At 41.7% G+C, this 19,255-nt stretch overlaps 1 protein-coding gene across 2 annotated transcripts in view; it reads right to left on the reverse strand.

Moving 5' to 3' along the window:
• The window catches only part of LOC110527866 (contactin-4), an 85,887-nt gene extending 73,533 nt beyond the window's left edge, over nucleotides 1-12,354 (reverse strand). The window contains exons 1-2 of one of the 2 annotated variants that reach the window (XM_036983333.1): nucleotides 12,047-12,354; nucleotides 4,026-4,114 (exon numbers count right to left, since the gene is read on the reverse strand). The gene's annotated coding sequence lies outside the window, so the exon portion shown is untranslated. The remainder of the gene's footprint in view (nucleotides 1-4,025; nucleotides 4,115-12,046) is intronic. The other variant, XM_036983334.1, reaches the window with a different exon arrangement.
• Between the last annotated feature and the right edge of the window lie 6,901 nt (nucleotides 12,355-19,255).

Raw genomic sequence — 19,255 nt, forward strand, 5'->3', positions numbered from 1 at the left:
GTATGGTTGAGAATGGGGGACATTGATAACGCAGTAAAAGGAAACATAAGTGGAAAAGAGGTGCTTGTAACGTGTGAGCTAGCAGCGCAGTGTACAGTATGCAGAGGTCAGGGCCTGTCAGATACTATCTTCACAAACACAACTGCATAAGAAATTCACATAACGGTAAATGTAACCTTTTAGCAACTGGAGGCACACTGCCAGAAATAGTGTACTGAGACCATTGGCATTAAAACCAGTAGATAGTGACAGCGCTGACGTCATCAACATATTCCTATGGAAAACTCCTGATGGCGGATGAAGCCAGAAGTATTTGAATTTGAAGTGCGCCATATTGCTGAATGGGGCTGAATGGCACCAAACAATCGCTAAGGATCATGGTGAAAGTGGCCCTAACTAGCAAAGGATCATGGTCAATGTAGTCATTTTCATCCTGCCTGAGAGAGTCAGCCTTAATGTCTCCTTGTGATTGGTCTGTGTCAGCAAGTGGTCCTGTGTGATGACACATGCATTAGTCAGAATGGATCTTATGACCCGATCTATCTTAATTTGTAGCGAAGTTAAAATAATTCACTGTTGGGATGAAACTTATTTTAGAGGCCAAAAACGTCTGTTTAAAAAAAAATGTTGTTTGGCAGTTCTTGCGATCGTAATTTAGATAAGCTTTCTAGGGCAGACCAGGCCTTTTGCAATGCTAGGTTTCTACGCAGTAGCCGACCAGCAGAGCTCATGACTTCAAGCTCCAGACTCGAAAACCGGGGGCCTGGTTGAAAGAAGTATGAGGCAATGGTGTGACACTGGCATATATTACAATACAGCAATACAGAGAGTAACACAACGCTGCCATGCTACTGCTACTGCTACTGGGCTATACTTGGGACAATGCAAGTGGCAAACCCTGAGACATACCCGAAAATAAGTTTTGAATTCTGCACGTCACACTGAAATAAAACATTTTTTAAACTGTCTTACAGTGCTCAAAGAAGCACCTGTGAAATTCCTCATCTTGCAGGTGGATGGTGAAATTACTGACAGGAGGTAGGATTTCAAAGATGAAGGAGTGAAATATGCAAAACCGCAGAAGAGTATGGAGAGAGAAAGTGTAGAAGTGTGAATCTGAAATATGGAATAGATGATGCATACAGGAAGATTGAGAGCTATGGGAGTTGAGGTTATTTGAGATTTGACATGTGTTTTTGTTTACTTAAAAAAAAACATAACTTTAAATGCAAACTAAAAATGTTTATTCGCCCAAGTTAGACATGTACTTATGTACAGTATTTGTAAACATTACCCATAATATGTTTCTGAATGTATGTTAGGTCTATGAAATTAATTTGTCAACAATTAAGAGAGCAGAAAATAGAGACAAAAATGTGCTCTGTATTTGCTACTAGAAGAAGCAATCACAAAACACAATGGTTTGTATGTACAAGCTCCAAAGATTATTCAGCCCCGATCTGACTGCCTTGGGAGCCTTGACCAAAACTCAATTTCCAGAATACATATTGAATCCTCTGAGACATTCCTCTGAAAGGAAGTCTCCAAGTCTCAAAAAACTGTCCTTCAGCCCAAGTCACTACCCCGGTGAACCTCAAACTTATACTTGACACTTTTTGAAGACATAAATTCTACATGACATGTTTTAGATTTCTGTTGAACTGGACATTTCTACTGTTAAAATATAATTTGTGAGGGTTTGTGCAGTATCTGTCTTGCGTGACAGGCCAACACGCAGGTCCTCTTTTAGGCTGATGCAGGTGGCCCTGGACTCAGTCGAGTCTCTACTACAGTATATAAAGTGCCTTCCCAAAGTATTCATACCCCTTATTCCACATCTTATGTTACAGCATTAATTCAACATGGATTACATTTATTTTTTTCCTCACCCATCTACACACAATACCCCACAATTTTATTTATTTTTATTTCACCTTTATTAACCAGGTAGGCTAGTTGAGAACAAGTTCTCATTTACAACTGCGACCTGGCCAAGATAAAGCATAGAAGTGTGAACAGACAACAACACAAAGTTACACATGGAGTAAACAATAAACAAGTCAATAACACAGTAGAAGGAAAAAAAGAGTCTATATACATTGTGTGAAAAAGGCATGAGGAGGTAGGCGAATAATTACAATTTAGCAGATTAACACTGGAGTGATAAATGATCAAATGGTCATGTGCAGGTAGAGATATTGGTGTGCAAAAGAGCAGAAAAGTAAATAAATAAAAACAGTATGGGGATGAGGTAGGTAAATTGGGTGGGCTATTTACCGATGGACTATGTACAGCTGCAGCGATCGGTTAGCTGCTCAGATAGCAGATGTTTAAAGTTGGTGAGGGAGATAAAAGTCTCCAACTTCAGCGATTTTTGCAATTCGTTCCAGTCACAGGCAGCAGAGAACTGGAATGAAAGGCGGCCAAATGAGGTGTTGGCTTTAGGGATGGTCAGTGAGATACACCTGCTGGAGCGCGTGCTACGGGTGGGTGTTGCCATCGTGACCAGTGAACTGAGATAAGGCGGAGCTTTACCTAGCATGGACTTGTAGATGACCTGGAGCCAGTGGGTCTGGCGACGAATATGTAGCGAGGACCAGCCGCCTAGAGCATACAGGTCGCAGTGGTGGGTGGTATAAGGTGCTTTAGTAACAAAACGGATGGCACTGTGATAAACTGCATCCAGTTTGCTGAGTAGAGCATTGGAAGCTATTTTGTAGATGACATCGCCGAAGTCGAGGATCGGTAGGATAGTCAGTTTTACTAGGGTAAGTTTGGCGGCGTGAGTGAAGGAGGCTTTGTTGCGGAATAGAAAGCCAACTCTAGATTGGATTTTCGATTGGAGATGTTTGATATGAGTCTGGAAGGAGAGTTTACAGTCTAGCCAGAAAACCTAGGTACTTATAGATGTCCACATATTCTAGGTCGGAACCATCCAGGGTGGTGATGCTAGTCGGGCGTGCGGGTGCAGGCAGCGAACGATTGAAAAGCATGCATTTGGTTTTACTTGCGTTTAAGAGCAGTGACCAAGTGAAAACATGTTTTTAGAATGTTTTTAGAAATTGTTGCAAAGGTATTGAAAACTAAATACAGAAATATATCATTTACATAAGTATTTACACCCCTGATGTGACTATTGTCCTCCTCCTCCTCTGACGAGGAGGAGTAGTAGGAATGATCGGAGGACCAATGTGCAGCATGGTACGTGTTCATATTGCTTATTTTTAATAGAACACTGAAAAGTACAAAATAACAATGTGAATAAATGAATTAAACGAAACAGTCCCGTGTGGAACAAACACTGACACGGAAAATAACTACCCACAACTCAAGTGGGAAAAACAGGCTGCCTAAGTATGGTTCTCAATCAGGGACAACGATAAACAGCTGCCTCTGATTGAGAACCATACCAGACCAAACACAGAAATACCAAATCATAGAAAAAAGAACATAGACTGCCCACCCAACTCACGCCCTGACCATACTAAATCAAAGACATCACAAAGGAACTAAGGTCAGAACGTGACACCTGAGCCAATACATGTTAGAATCACCTTTGGCAGTAACTCTCTTAGAGCTTTGGACACCCGGATTGTACAATGTTTCGTTTGCACATTATTTTTTTTTTAAATGTTCACACTCTGTCAAGTTGGTTGTTGATCATTGCTAGACAGATATTTTCAAGTCTTGTCTTAGATTTTCAATCCGATTTAAGTCAAAACTGTAACTAGACCATTCAGGAACTTTTAATAGCATCTTGGTAAGCAACTCCGGTGTATATTTGGCCTTGTGTTTTAGGTTATTGTCCAGCTGAAAGGTGAATTTGTCTCCTAGTGTCTGTTGGAAAGCAGACTGAACCTAAAGATGGCGCCGGAGAGTAGGGCTGCCGTCTTATCGGCTCTTAACCAACCATGCTATTTGTATGTTTTTCGCATTGTTCGTAATTTATTTTGTACATCATGTTGCTGCTACCGTCTCTTATGACCCGAAAAGAGCTTCTGGACATCAGAACTGGGATTACTTACCTCAAATTGGACAAGGAGTTCTTCTTCAAAGAGTCGTACGCGAGGGATATACTGCAGACACCCGACCAGGCCCAGATCCCCGTGATTCGCTGGAAAAGGAAACGTAGGTTTTGCGGAGAGAGATGACAAGTGGCTAACCTGCCCTTGCCTTCCATTCTGCTAGCTAACGTTCAATCGCTGGAAAATAAATGGGACGAACTGAAAGCATGTATATCCTACCAATGGGACATTAAAAACAATAAAATCTTATGTTTCACTGAGTTGTGGCTGAACGACAACATTAAGAACATACAGCTGGTGGGTTATACACTCTATTGGCAGGACAGAACAGCAACCTCTGGTAAGACACGGGGCAGGGGCCTATTCATATATGTTAACAATAGCTGGTGCACGATATGTAAGGAAGTCTCAGGGTGTTGCTCGCCTGAGGTAGAAAATCTCATGATAAGCTGGAGACCACACTATCTACCTTGAGTTTTTTCATCTGTATTTTTCGTAGCTGTCTGCATACCACTACAGACAGAGGCTGGCACTAAAACCGCACTCGATGAGCTGTATTCCGCCATAAGCAAACAGGAAAACAATCATCCAGAGGCTGCTAGTGGCTGGGGACTTTAATGCAGGGAAACTAAAATCAGTTCTACCTCATTTCTATCAGCATGATAAATGTGAAACCAGGGGGAAAACAATTCTAGACCACCTTTACTCCACACACAGAGACGCGTGAAAAAGCTCTTCCTCGCCCTCCATTTCACAAATCTGAGCGTAACTGTATCCTTCTGATTCCTGCTTACAAGCAAAAGTTTAAGTAGGAAGCACCAGTGACTCGGTCTATAAAAAAGTGATCAGATGAAGCAGATGCTAAACTACAGGACTGTTTTGCTAGCACAGACTGGAATATGTTAAGGGATTCTTCCGATGGCATTAAGGAGTACACTACACCAGGCATTGGCTTTAACAATAAGTGCATTGAGGACGCCGTCCCCAAAGTGACCGTAACTACACACCCCAACTAAAACCCATGGATTACAGGCAACATTCGCACTGAGCTAAAGGGTAGAGCTGCCGCTTTCAAGGAGTCTAACACGGAAGCTTATAAGAAATCCCGCTATGCCCTCCAACGAACCATCAAACAGGCAAAGCGTCAATACAGGACTAAAACTGAATCGTATTACAGCGGCTCCAACACTCATCGGATGTGGCACAGCTTGCAAACTATTACAGACTACAAAGGGAAGCACAGCTGAGAGCTGCCCAGTGACACGAGCCTACCAGACGAGCTAAATAACTTCTATGCTCGCTTCGAGGCAAGTAACACTGAAACATGCAAGAGAGCATCAGCTGTTCCAAATGACTGTGTGATCACGCTCTCCACAGACGATGTGAGTAAGACCTTTAAACAGGTCAACATTCACAACACCGCTGGGCCAGACGGATTACCAGGACGTTTACTCCGAGCATGACCAACTGGTAAGTGTCTTCACTGATATTTTCAACCTCTCCTGTCTGAGTCTGTAATACCAACATTGTTCAAGCAGACCACCATAGTCTCTGTGCCCAAGAACATTAAGGTAACCTGCCTACATGACTACCGACCTATAGCACTCACGTCTGCAGTCATGAAATGTTTTGAAAGGCTGATCATGGTTCACATCAACAACATTATCCCAGAAACCCTAGACCCACTCCAATTTGCATACCGCACCAAGAGATCCACAGATGATGCAATCTCTATTGCAGTCCACACTGCCCTTTCCCACCTAGTGCCCTCAAAGCTCATCACTATGCTAAGGACCCTGGGACTAAACACCTCCCTCTGCAACTGGATCCTGGACATCCTGATGGGCTGCCCCAGGTGGTAAGGGTAGGTAACAACACATCCGCCACACTGATCCTCAACACGGGGACCCCTCAGGGGTGCATGCTCAGTCCCCTCCTGTACTCCCTGTTCACTCATGACTGCACGGCCAGGCACGACACTAACACCATCATTAAGTTAGCTGATGACACAACAGTGGTAGGCCTGATCACCGGCAATGATGAGACAGCCTATAGGGAGGAGGTCAGAGATCTGACCATGTGGTGCAAGGACAACAACCTCTCCCTCATTGTGATCAAGACAAAGGAGATGATTTTGGACTACAGGAAAAGGAGGACCGGGTACGCCCCCATTCTCATCGACGAGGCTGTAGTGGAGCAGGTTGAGAGCTTCAAGTTCCTTGGTGTCCACATCACCAACAAACTAACATGGTCCAAGCACACCAAGACAGTCGTGAAGAGGTTACGACAATATCTATTTCCCTCAGGAGACTGAAAAGATTTGGCATGGGTCCTCAGATCCTCAAAAGGTTTTACAGATGCACCATCGAGAGCATTCTGACTGGTTGCATCACTGGCTGATATGGCAACAGCTCGGCCTCCGACTGCAAGGCACGACAGGGTAGTGCGTACGGCCCAGTACATCACTGGGGCCAAGCTTCCTGCCATCCAGGACCTCTATACCAGGCGGTGTCAGAGGAAGGCCCTAAAAATTGTCAAAGACCCTCAAAAGACTGTTCTCTCTGCTACCGCACGGCAAGCGGTACCGGAGCACCAAGTCTAGGTCCAAGAGGCTTCTAATCAGCTTCTACCCCCAAGCCATAAGACTCCTGAACAGCTAATCAAATGCCTACCCAGATTATTTGCATTGCCCCCCCAACCCCCTATGCTGCTGCTACTCTCTGTTATTATCTATGCATAGCCACTTTAATAACTCTACCTACATGTACATAATTACCGCAATTACCTCAACACCGGTGCCCCCCGCACATTGACACATTGACTCGGTATATGGCCCTGCCATTGTTATTTACTGCTGCTCTTAATTATTTGTTATTCTTATCTCTTATCTCTTACTTACTTACTCAACAAGGAAAACAGTACTCTTACTTACTTATCTATTACTTTTTTTTAGGGATTTACTTAAAACTGCATTGTTTGTTAAGGAATTGTAAGTAAGCATTTCACTGTGAAGTCTAATACAATTTTATTTTGATAATGAATCCAGTTTTTAGCAAGGATTTTGCCTGTGTTTAGCTTTACTCTGTTTCTTTTTATCCCAAAAAACTCCCTAGTCCTTGCCGATGACAAGCATACCCATAAAACAAAGCCACCACCATGCTTGAAAATATGAAGAGTGGTACTCAGTGATGTGCTGTCTTGGATTTGCCCCAAACATAAAGCTTTGTATTCAGGACATAAAGTACATTTCTTTGCCATGTTTTTTGCTGTATCACTTTAGTGCCTTATAGCAAACATGATGGTTTGGATTATTTTTTATTCTGTTTAAGCTTCCTTATTTTCACTCTGTCATTTAGGTTAGGATTGTGGAGTAACTACAATGTTGTTGATCCATCCTCAGTTATCCTATCACAGCCATTAAACTTCGTAACTGTTTTAAAGTCACCATTGGTCTCATGGTGAAATCCCTGAGCAGTTTCCTTCCTCCTTGGCAACTGAGTTAGAAAGGACACCTGTATCTTTCTAATGACCGAGTGTAATGATGCACCATCCAAAGTGTAATTAATACTTCACCATGCTCAAAGGGACATTCAATGTCTGTTTTTTTTTTGTTTTTTTACCCATCTACTAATAGGTGCTCTTCTTTGCAAGGCATTGGAAAACCTCCCTGGTCTTTGTGGTTAAATATATGTTTGAAATGCATTGCTTGACTGAGGGACCTTACAGATACTTGTATGTGTGGGGTACTGAGATGGTATACTATTATTGCACACAGAGTGAGCCATAACAAAGAGGTTGAACACGTATTGACTCAAGACATGTCCGCCTTTTAATTCATTTGTAAACATTTCTAAAAACATCATTCCACTTTGACAATTATGGGTTATTGTGAGTAGGTCCGTGACACACAATCTCAATCTCAATGGAATCCAGGCTGTAACTCAACCAAATTTGGAATAAGTCGAGGGGTGTGAATACATTCTGAAGGCACTGTAGCTAGCGTATCCTCAGCATGGTTTCTGCACCGCCTCCTCCTCTACCACCAACGTGTTACTGATGCCTGTGAGTCAGAGGATTTGTTAGATGTAGCTAAGCTCAGCTCCCACCTTATTTCTAGGGTATTATCCTCAGGCATCTTTCTCTTAAACCACAGAGTCTGCTCCAACTTCTCCACTGCATACCCCCGGATTGAGCAGACGCTGGATTAATACTCTGTCTGTACTTTGGCGTTAAAATGTGAGGTCATTTATTTCCAAGTACTGTGTCCTGTTTGAGAATGGTTTGAGTTAAACCTTGTTCCGTATTCTAATACTTCTACACTGCTATTAGGGTTGATGACGTAAAACTTCCTAAGTATTTTCCAGAAAATCTAGAGCTGGATATTTCATACAAATATTAGTGTACCTACATAACCATTACTCGCAACAACAACAACAAACACTATTAATCAAAATGAATCTCATGAGAGCATAATCTATCTATCTATCTCTTTGGAAATATATGACGACAAGTTAATGTGCGGCATGGCATGATGAATAATGTCTAATGTCTACTAAGAAGATTACAACCAGGAGTGACCACAGTGGAGCCAGCCATTTTACATAAGGTGTAAGTAATTGAGGAATATGTGTTCAAAACCCTTCCACAAAGACTTATGGCTTCCCAGTCAGGTTCTGATAAATAATTGATAGTGACAGTATCATTATGGAAAACAGAAAAAACAAGGACAACAATTATTCATAAATTCCACATAAAAAACGAAATTCCAATGATAATGTTTAGACAGTACTTTAAATGGTCTGGGGTGGGTATTTTTTAGTGAAGGAGGAGCAGGAAATAGATGAAAGTACTTCCCAGTTCAGAATTGTACAGTACATGATAAGTCCATTCCCTCTCCCTCAAAGCACTGACAGTGAGGCCTCTGATTTATTCATGAGCCTCTGCTTCCGAGGAGTATTAAATGAAAGAGGTTGACTGAAAGGTAAGGATTCTGCTGAGAAAAGCAAATGACAAATCAAAACAAATCAAACGTAGGTGCACCCACCCGTTGACTTGACAGGAATAACTGTTTGCCTCGACATCAACAATTAATGCTGCGCTGCCCCAACCTCTGCATCACTCCGGGTGTCAGGGGAGAATGCCAATCGTTCTTCTGTTTCAGATAAAGGACTGAAATGGAGACCGCTTATCGTGTTCTTTCATCACCCGAAAGGTTATTCAGTAAGTTCTAATAACTTGGTGTGAAATGTTGAGGGCAGTTTTTAAGGATTGTAGCAGCACCAGAAATAAATCACAGTGGTTCCTGTCACATAGATCAGCCTCCACCCACACTCCAATCAGTCTCCATCAGCAGGTGAAGGTCACCAGTCTGTCCTCTTTACTGTACCTGGCCTCCTGCAGACCCACCACATGTCCTCTCCCTGCTCCTTCAAATATCCTTGCAAGATATTTTGGCATTCCGCTTTCCATTGGAGATGGATTCTTAAAGTGAAAATATATACTGATGATGTCAGAAATAAACCCTTTTGAAGAATTGTGCAGATCAGGTAAAAAAATCAAGAGTTTTTTTTTTCTTTTACAATTTTCAAGGGCATTTTAGCTGTAGGTGTTCTTGATCAAGAAGGCTACTCCGTGCAACCTTACCTTCTGAAGATGGTATTAAATTGTAATTTTGCTAAATGCATTGTGGCATTGTATTCATTAAGGATGCATCAAGGAACCTTTGTTGATAGCTTCGGGTAGTCTAAAAAGGGTGTTATTATCCTTCTATGCCACACTTCCACAACAATGGTGACATAAAGCATGATTCAGTTGGCAATGAGTCATCATTAACTAATTGCAAGAACATTTCCTTCCATTCCAATCACCAAACAGGGCCATATAAGTAAGCATCATTGCTCACTTTCCTCCCTATTTTAGAGTACTGAACTTTCCAAAAAAACGCACTTCCTGAAGACATCACTGAGAATGTAGCCCACACGTCACAATAACATCCTGGCTGCCTGCTGGCTAGCTGGCGGATGGCCAGGGAAGCATTTCACTTGAAGTGTGCGAGGGACTGACAGGCGCCTGAGCAGCAACACAGCATTCATTAAAACATCTGTGGCCGTGAATACAGAACCAGCCTGGCTCACATACACACCTGCAGCTATTAACACTGCCAAGATCCCGGGTATGAGGACGGGTGGAGGGAGAGTGGAGCTGGCTGAACTGGCGGTCTGATATCACAGGCCTGACCCCGGCAGACAACACTGAGCTCAGGATGTTAAACCTCACCAGCCGCTCCATCTATCAGTGTTATCTCTCTCTATCGCCCAAGTGAAGATTAGGCCTCAGCTAGATACTTGCCCTGGCCTGCTGGCCTGCACTGAACTCACTGCCATGCAGCTTCATATCCCAACACAGGGAACTGGGGGGAACATGCATAACGCATGATACCTCAGAGAAATGTCATGTCTACTCAACTTATAAGACAACTCAGTGATAGTAGCATTGGTGAGATAGTTACAGACACAGACAATTTCACCCCATACATATATACGAAAAACATTGAGGCTGTCTGTTGGTCAGTGCAACACACCATGTTGTCATTCGGATCATGTGTCTATCATATGCATACATTTGTCAGCCAATATTTTCCTCTCTAGAACAATGACCAAATGGATCACTTATTTTATGTTCTAATTCATTTCCTGTGGATGGTGGAAGATGGAGTGATTTCACATCTGTTGCAATTTGGTGAGAGCAGGCTGAATGGTCGGGCCGCAATGGGCCACTGCCAGTCTGTCTGCTGGGCATGAGCAACTGAGGGGGCCCATATGTATTCTCTCAATGGCCCTCCTGAGACTAATCGACAGGGCTGCAGAGACGTGGCAGATTTATTAAGTCACTGCTTTAGAAATGAAGCCACAAAGTGGTATATTAATAATTGTTTTGCCAGACTAAGTGACTGAAGAGCGTGATCATGGAATAAATATGTTGAGTTACATTTGAAAGAAAAACAGCTAATGATACATTATGCTTTACCTTCCTGTAAGGGGTTGAACTTTATGGTAATCATGTCAGAAGAGAGGATGGTATATATTTCCTGCCAATCATGACAGCAGACTTGGGTGTCATTAATAAGAACTGCTCCTGGTGACCAAAGTCCCACCATACCATTATCGAAGTTGAAAGCAGTACATATGCATAACAGATCTGACACACGTGAACATACACACACTGCCTGTCACAGAGAGAGAGAGAGAGAGAGAGAGAGAGAGAGAGAGAGAGAGAAAATCAGCACCGTGGACAGCTCAAGCACTGGTTGTTTCAAACAGAAATACATTGTACCGCTTTAGGAGAGTATAGGAGCTACCCACTGGAGTATGACATGTACAGCAATTAGGCTATAGCCTACCTGAACAACTTCAGAAACCCAGAAAGAGATTACGAAATGGGTACAAAAGCTGTGTGAAATTCTTTAACGTGATTCACCAAGCTACCCCGTTATGTGATGCAAGTTGAAACAAAACCCCATAGTTCGCCGAGTCTTTCACAGAAGCGTTGGAAAGCATTAGTGCACCAACTGTGAAGGTATGAGGCGGGGAGATCAATTAAAACGACTGCTATACTGACAAAACTACGACGGATAACCTTCCATTTTGAATGTATTGACAATATGCTTTGAAATGCAATTCCGATTGACAAATGCTGCTTGTACCGAAGTGTAGATCCGAATGAAGCGCGCGAAATGCTGCCGCCGACTGTTTTTTTTGGGGGGGGGGGGGGGGGGGGAATAGGAACTTTATCTTCATGTACCCGGGAGATAAAGCATTAATTTGAGTTCAATGCATGGCAATCTAAGGTTTTTCATGAAAATGCGCAAATCAACCAGCTGTGGTGCGACTAGGTAGCCTAGCCTAGGCTACTAGTTATACCTGCTGCTATGCGTTTACTCAAATTGTAAGTGGAGTGAACGCATTCACCACCGAAGTAGCCTAACATTCTTCATTCACATATTAACTTTCATGCAACCTTACCTTCAACAGAAAAGACAGGACAGGTTGCTTCAGGCGAATGGAAAGGTTCTTAAAAACCAAGAGGATGCTGGAGACGATGACAGTGGAGACGTCCGGGACACAGGGATCTCAAGCCGCTTTTGATACAGAACCGCTTGATGTCCGAACTGTTTCTCAAGTGAGTCTGGCTTTTTACGGCAGAAAAACGCCACACCATAGACCCCTCCCCCGTATAAATCACAATCTGTATCAAATAATGGTTGTTCTCATGAATAGGCTATACTAATGATCTCAATACAGTTTTAATATAACATCAGACTATTGAGTATGAAGGTGAATGTGTGGTGTAGACTACACAATAGCCCATCTATTTAAAGTGTAGGCTAATTCTTCATAAATTGGGACAAATTGTTTCGCTTTTTTAGTGAATGACAAAACTACGGGAGGCTATAGCCTACACCTATCCTAGCCTACCACCAACATTTATCAATCAGCAATGTTCTATTCCGCACCTTTGTTATGTCCATTTACAGCAATGTGTCCATACAACCTGGTCTCATAGACTAGACGTAACATATTAAGTCAGGGACACATTAGTATGATATGTTACATTTGGTATGGTTACATACACTACCAGTCAAATGTGTGGACACACTTACTCATTCCAGGGGTTTTCTTTATTTTTTACTATTTTCTACATTGTATAGGAGACTACCTCATGAAGCTGGTTGAGAAAATGCCATGACTGTGCTAAGCTGTCTTCAAGGCAAAGAGTGGCTACTAACACTTTTTTCATTTCTACGTGATTCCATATGTGTTATTTCATAGTTTTAAAGTCTTCACTAATATTCTACAATGTAGATAATAGTTTAAAACTCGGAAGTTTACATGCACCTTAGCCAAATACATTTTAACTCAGTTTTCACAAACATAACGATGGTTATTGTGGCCAAACAGTTCTATTTTTGTTTCATCAGACCAGAGGACATTTCTCCAAAAAGTATGATCTTTGTCCCCATGTGCAGTTGCAAAACATAGTCTGGATTTTTTTTATGGTGGTTTTAGAGCAGTGGCTTCTTCCTTGCTGAGCGGCCTTTCAGGTTATGTCGATATAGGACTTGTTTTACTGTGGATATAGATAATTTTGTACCTGTTTCCTCCAGCATCTTCACAATGTCATTTGCTGTTGTTTTGGGATTGATTTGCACTTTTCACACCAAAGTACGACCATCTCTAGGAGACAGAACGCGTATCCGTTCAGGCATTCAGGCATTTGGAAATTGCTCCCAAGGATGAACCAGACTTGTGGAGGTCTATAATTTTCGTAACATATCATACGAATTGTAATTCGAACATATGATACGAATTGGATGATGGATATGCACAAATGAATACATACAATAAGAAATGTAACATCATACTAATTGTAGTGTCCCCCGGTTTACATTTATTATGTTACGTCTACCCTTGAGTCTATGTTGGTCCATCTGAAACTAGGTCTATTTAAATGGAATTTGCTACTGAATAGCTGTACACCATGCACTATCAAGATAATTGAAGATGAGCGATAAACAGTCTGATATTATCTATTGCTCTATGCTACATTGACAATTCACACAGCGTTAATCTAATTATAGCATACCATATTAAAAGTGAAATAATAGGTGAAATATCTCTCATAAGCATAACATATTGCATAATGTAGCCTAACATACAGTGCCTTCAGAAAGTATTCGTGCCCCTTGACTTTTACCACATTTTTTTGTGTTACAGCCTGAATTTAACATTTTTTAAATTTAGATTTATGTTTCTCAAAATAGGTACATATTAATTAAAAACGAAAAGCTGAAATGTCTTGAGTATTCAACCCCTTCGTTATGGCAAGTCAAAATAAGTTCAGGAGTAAAAATTTGCTTAACAAGTCACATGATAAGTTGCATGGACTCACTCTGTGTGCAATAAGAGTGTTTAACATGATTTTTGAATGACATAATGCATAATATCTGTACCCCACACATACATCTGTATGGTCCCTCAGTCGAGCAGTGAATTTCAGACACAGATTCGGCCACAAAGACCAGGGAGGTTTTCCAATGCCTCACAAAGAAAGGCACCTATTCGTAGATAGGTAAAAAAGCAAACATTAAATATCCCTTTAAGCATGGTGAAGTTATTAATTACACTTTGGATGGTGTATCAATACGCCCAATCACTATAATGATACAGGCATCCTTCCTAACTCCGTTGCTGGAGAGGAAGGAAACCTCTCAGGGATTTCACCATGAGGCCAATGGTGAGGCCAAACAGTTACAGAGTTTAATGGCTGTGATAGGAGATCTGAGGATGGCTCAACAATATTGTAGTTACTCCACAATACTAACCTAATTGACAGAGTGAAAAGTAAGAAGCCTTTACAGAATACAAATATTCCAAAACATGCATCCTGTTTGCAACAAGGCACTATAGTGATACAGCAAAGAATGTGGCAAAGCAATTACATTTTTTTCTGAATACAAAGTGTTGTGTTTGGAGTGAATACAATACAACACATTACTGAGTACCACCCTCCATATTTTCAAGCATAGTGGTCCCAAGCAAAAAAAAAGGTTATTTTAATATACTGTATTACAAGTACAGTGCATTCGGGAAGTATTCAGACCCATTGCATTTTTCCAAACCTTGTAACTTTACAGCCTTATTCTAAAATTGATTCCATTTTTTGTCATCAATCTACATACAGTAATGACAAAGTGAAAACAAGTTTTTAGAAATATTTGCAAGTTTATATAAAAAAACACAGAACTACCTAATTTACATAAGTATTCAGACTCTTTGCTATGAGTCTCGAAATTAAGCGCAGGTGCATCCTGTTTCCAGTGATCATCCTTGAGATGTTTCTACAACTTGATTGGAGTCCACCTGTGGTAAATTCAATTAATTGGGCATGATTTGGAAAGGCACACACCTGTTCCTAGAGCTGGCCATCCAGCCAAACTGAGCAATCGGGGGAGAAGGGCCTTGGTCAGGGAGGTGACCAAGAACCCGATGGTCACTCTGACAGAGCTCCAGAGTTCCTCGGTGGAGATGGGAGGACCTTCCAGAAGGACAACCATCTCTGCTGTACTCCACCAATCAGGTCTTTATGGTAGAGTGGCCAGATGGAAGTCAAACCTCAGTTAAAGGCACACAGCTCACTTGGAGTTTTCCAAACGGCACCTAAATGACTCTCAGACCATGAGAAATGAGATTCTCTGGTCTGATGAAACCAATATTGAATTATTTGGCCTGAATGCCAGGCATCACATCTGGAGGAAACCTGGCACCATCCCAACGGTGAAGCATGTTGGTGGCAGCATCATGCTGTGGGGATGTCTTTCAGCAGCAGGGACTGGGAGAGTAGTCAGGATCAAGGGAAAGATGAACAGAGCAAAGTACAGAGAAATCCTTTATGAAAACCTGCTCCAGAGCTCTCAGGACCTCAGACTTGGGCGAAGGTACACCTTCCAACACGACAATGACCCTAAGCACACAACCAAGACAAAGCAGTAGTGGCTTCAGGACAAGTCTCTGAATGTCTGAATATTAGGTAAAACTTAAACATAACATTTTCTAACTGTTCTTGTAATATTCTGAGGACCTCCAAGAGAAGGTCCAAGAGATGGTCAAATGTATATTGCGTGATTATCAATGGAATATTACGCTCCTCCCCCCCAATTTTATGATATCCAATTGGTAGTTACAGTCTTGTCCCATCACTGCAACTCTTGTACGGACTCGGGAGAGGTGAAGGTCGAGAGCCATGAGTCTTCAGAAACACGACCCCGCCAAGCAGCACAGCACCAATGTGTCTGAAGAAACACTGTACAGCTGACGACCGAAGTCAGCGTGCATGCGCCCGGCCCACCACAAGGAGTCGCTAGAGCGCGATAGGACACATTAATCCCAGCCGGGCAAACCCTCCCCTAACCCGAACAACACTGGGCCAATTGTGCGCCGTCTCATGAGTCTCCCGGTCGCGGCCGGCTGAACCGTGATCAAGACAAAGGATATGATTGCACCTGCCCATTCTCATCGACAGGGCTGTTGTGGACCAGGTTGAGAGCTTCAAGTTCCTTGGTGTCCACATCACCAACAAATTATCATGGTCCAAATATACCAAGACAGTCGTGAAGAGGGCACGACAAAGCCTATTCCCCCTCAGGAGACTGAAAGGATTTGGCAATGGTCCTCAGATCCTAAAAAGTTCTACAGCTGCACCATCGAGACCATCCTGACAGGTTGCCTCATTGCCTGGTATGGCAACTGCTCTGCCTACGACCGCAAGGCACTACAGAGGGTCGTGCATACTGCCCAGTACAGCACTGGGGCCAAGCTTCCTGCCACCCAGGACCTCTATACCAGGCGATGTCAGAGGAAGGTCCTAAAAGTTGTCAAAGACTCCAGCCATCCTGCAAGCGGTACCGGAGCGCCAAGTCTAGGTCCAAGAGGCTTCTTAACAGCTTCTACCCCCCAAGCCGTAATACTCCTGAACAGGTTATCAAATGGCTTCCCAGACAATTTGCATTGTCCCTCCCCCTCTTTATGCTGCTGCTACTCTCTGTTTATTATCTCTGCATAGTCACTTTAACTCTACCTACATGTGCATATCACCTCAATTACCTCGACTAACCTGACCACATTGACTGTACCGGTTCCTCCTGTATATAGCCTCACTACATTGATTTTACTGCTACTCTTTAATTATTTGTTATTTTAATTACATTTTTTACTTATCTATTTTTACTTGACACTTATTTTTCTTAAAACTTGATTGTTGCTTAAGGGCTTGTAAGTAAGCCTTTCACTGTAAGGTCTACTACGCCTGTTGTATTCGGCGCATGTGACAAATACAATTTGATTTGATCTGTAGTGACGCATCTAGCACTGCAATTCAGTGCCTTAGACCGCTGTATTGTGAATAGTTATGTAAATGAAGTGTTTCTGTAGTTCATTTTCAATATATTTGCAAAAGTTTCTAAAAACATGTTTTCACTTCGTCATTTGGGTCATTGTGTGTAGATGGGTGATATAAAATAATATTGAATTTATTTTGAAGTTAGGCTCTAACACAGCAAAAAGTGGAATTAGTGTGTTTAACCCCCCCTCCAAACCCCTATTTTATGCTGCTGATGCTCTCTGTTTATCATATATGCATACACTTTAGCTATACAGTCATGTACATATGTACATACTACCTCAATTGGCCAGGCCAACCAGTGCTCCCGCACATTGGCTAACCGGGCTATCTGCATTGTGTCCCGCCACCCGCCACCCACCACCCCCTCTTTATGCTACTGCTACTCTCTGTTCGTCATATATGCATAGTCACTTTGACCATATCTACATGTACAGTACATACTACCTCAATCAGCCTGACTAACCGGTGTCTGTATATAGCCTCACTACTTTTAAAGCCTCACTACTGTATATGGCCTCGCCACTGTTTTTCACTGTCTTTTTACTGTTGTTTTTATTTCTTTACTTGCCTATTGTTCACCTAATATCTTTTTTGCACTATTGCTTAGAGCCTGTAAGGATTTCACTGTAAGGTCTGTTGTATTCGGCGCACGTGACAAATAAACTTTGATTTGATTTGAAGTCAAGGGGTATAAATACTTTATGAAGGCTCTGTATGTTTCTTATCTCCAAGTCAAATGTCAATTTCGCAACACTGGAAAATATTGGCCACAAGAGTCCAAACATAAAGCTGTTTTACTTCAGGACAACTCAAGTGCAGAAAATCAACTCATTCTATTACAGTAACATAATATGCAACTTTAATTTCAACATATTGTAGGCTCATATTGTAGGCTCACATTACAAGCACCTCACATTACATTGGCTGTCAAGAAACAAGTGTAATATACTTTTTGGACAACCCATTGAAGGGCATTAGTTCGCAGAAGAAATATATAGTTTAACTTGTATGGACAATTTAATACATGACACAGTTAGAATCACATAACTTTACTTCAAAATCAATGTAAGGCTGTACACAAAAGGACTAATGTGGCTGGTCAATATTAACTTCACTGTTTAAAGACTTTAAACCTCTACAGGATTGTTGGGTCCCCCTCGGTACAGTTAAGCTAAAGTAGGGTAATGCGATTAGCATGAGGTTGTAAGTAACAAGAACATTTCCCAGGACATAGACATATCTGATATTGGCAGAAAGCTTACATTCTCTAACTGCACTGTCCAATTTATAGTAGCTGTTACAGTGAAAGAATACCATGCTATTGTTTCAGGAGAGTGCACAGTTATGAATTTGAAAAGTTATTAATATACCAATTAGGCACATTTGGGCAGTCTTGACACAAACATCTGAACAGAAATGCAATGGTTCATTGGATCAGTCTAAAACTTTGCACATACACTGCTGCACATACTCTGCTGCCGAAATTTAAATTACACTGGGCTGGAATAATACATTACGGCTTTTCTCTTGCATTTCAAAGATGATGGTACAAATAAAATACAAAAAAAGCACATGACTGTTTCTTTGTATTATCTTTTACCATATCTAATGTGTTATATTCTCCTACATTCATTTCACATTTCCACAAACTTGTTTCCTTTCAAATGGTATCAAGAATATGCATATCCCTGCTTCAGGTCCTGAGCTACAGGCAGTTAGATTTGGGCATGTAATTTTAGACAAAATTGTGTCTGATCCTTAGCCTTACACCTTTTTCCCACTATGAGATACGAAGGAGTCTGAGGAGTGGGGTGGCAAAAGAGAACTCTACTTTTATGTTCACATTACATCCATGCGTTACTTTTCATTCAACATTTTTGGCCCGCAGCTCAAATTGACTGTAAATATCACAGTAACCGCTAACCAGTAAGCACAAATTATTCAATGACAGAAGCTTTTATTCTAAAACATATTACACTATTGAATAATGCAACCAAACCATATTACACTCTTGAATAACGCAACAATTCACAAGCATGTCTGTGCAGACAATTAAAGAGTTTATCTTCTCATCTGTAAGCTACTTATTACATTTTATCATCAAGACAAAAGCACAGAGTTGCTAACATCATGTGCTCATCAAGTAATGTTAGCTTATCAAAAATGATAGGCTAAGTGGGTCAGTGCAGCCAGCAGCTACTGCGTCATTTTCAGAATGTACAGTGCCTTGCGAAAGTATTCGGCCCCCTTGAACTTTGCGACCTTTTGCCACA

The sequence above is a fragment of the Oncorhynchus mykiss genome, chromosome 7 (genome assembly GCF_013265735.2).
Source record: "Oncorhynchus mykiss isolate Arlee chromosome 7, USDA_OmykA_1.1, whole genome shotgun sequence".
NCBI classification, from domain to species: Eukaryota; Metazoa; Chordata; class Actinopteri; order Salmoniformes; family Salmonidae; genus Oncorhynchus; species Oncorhynchus mykiss.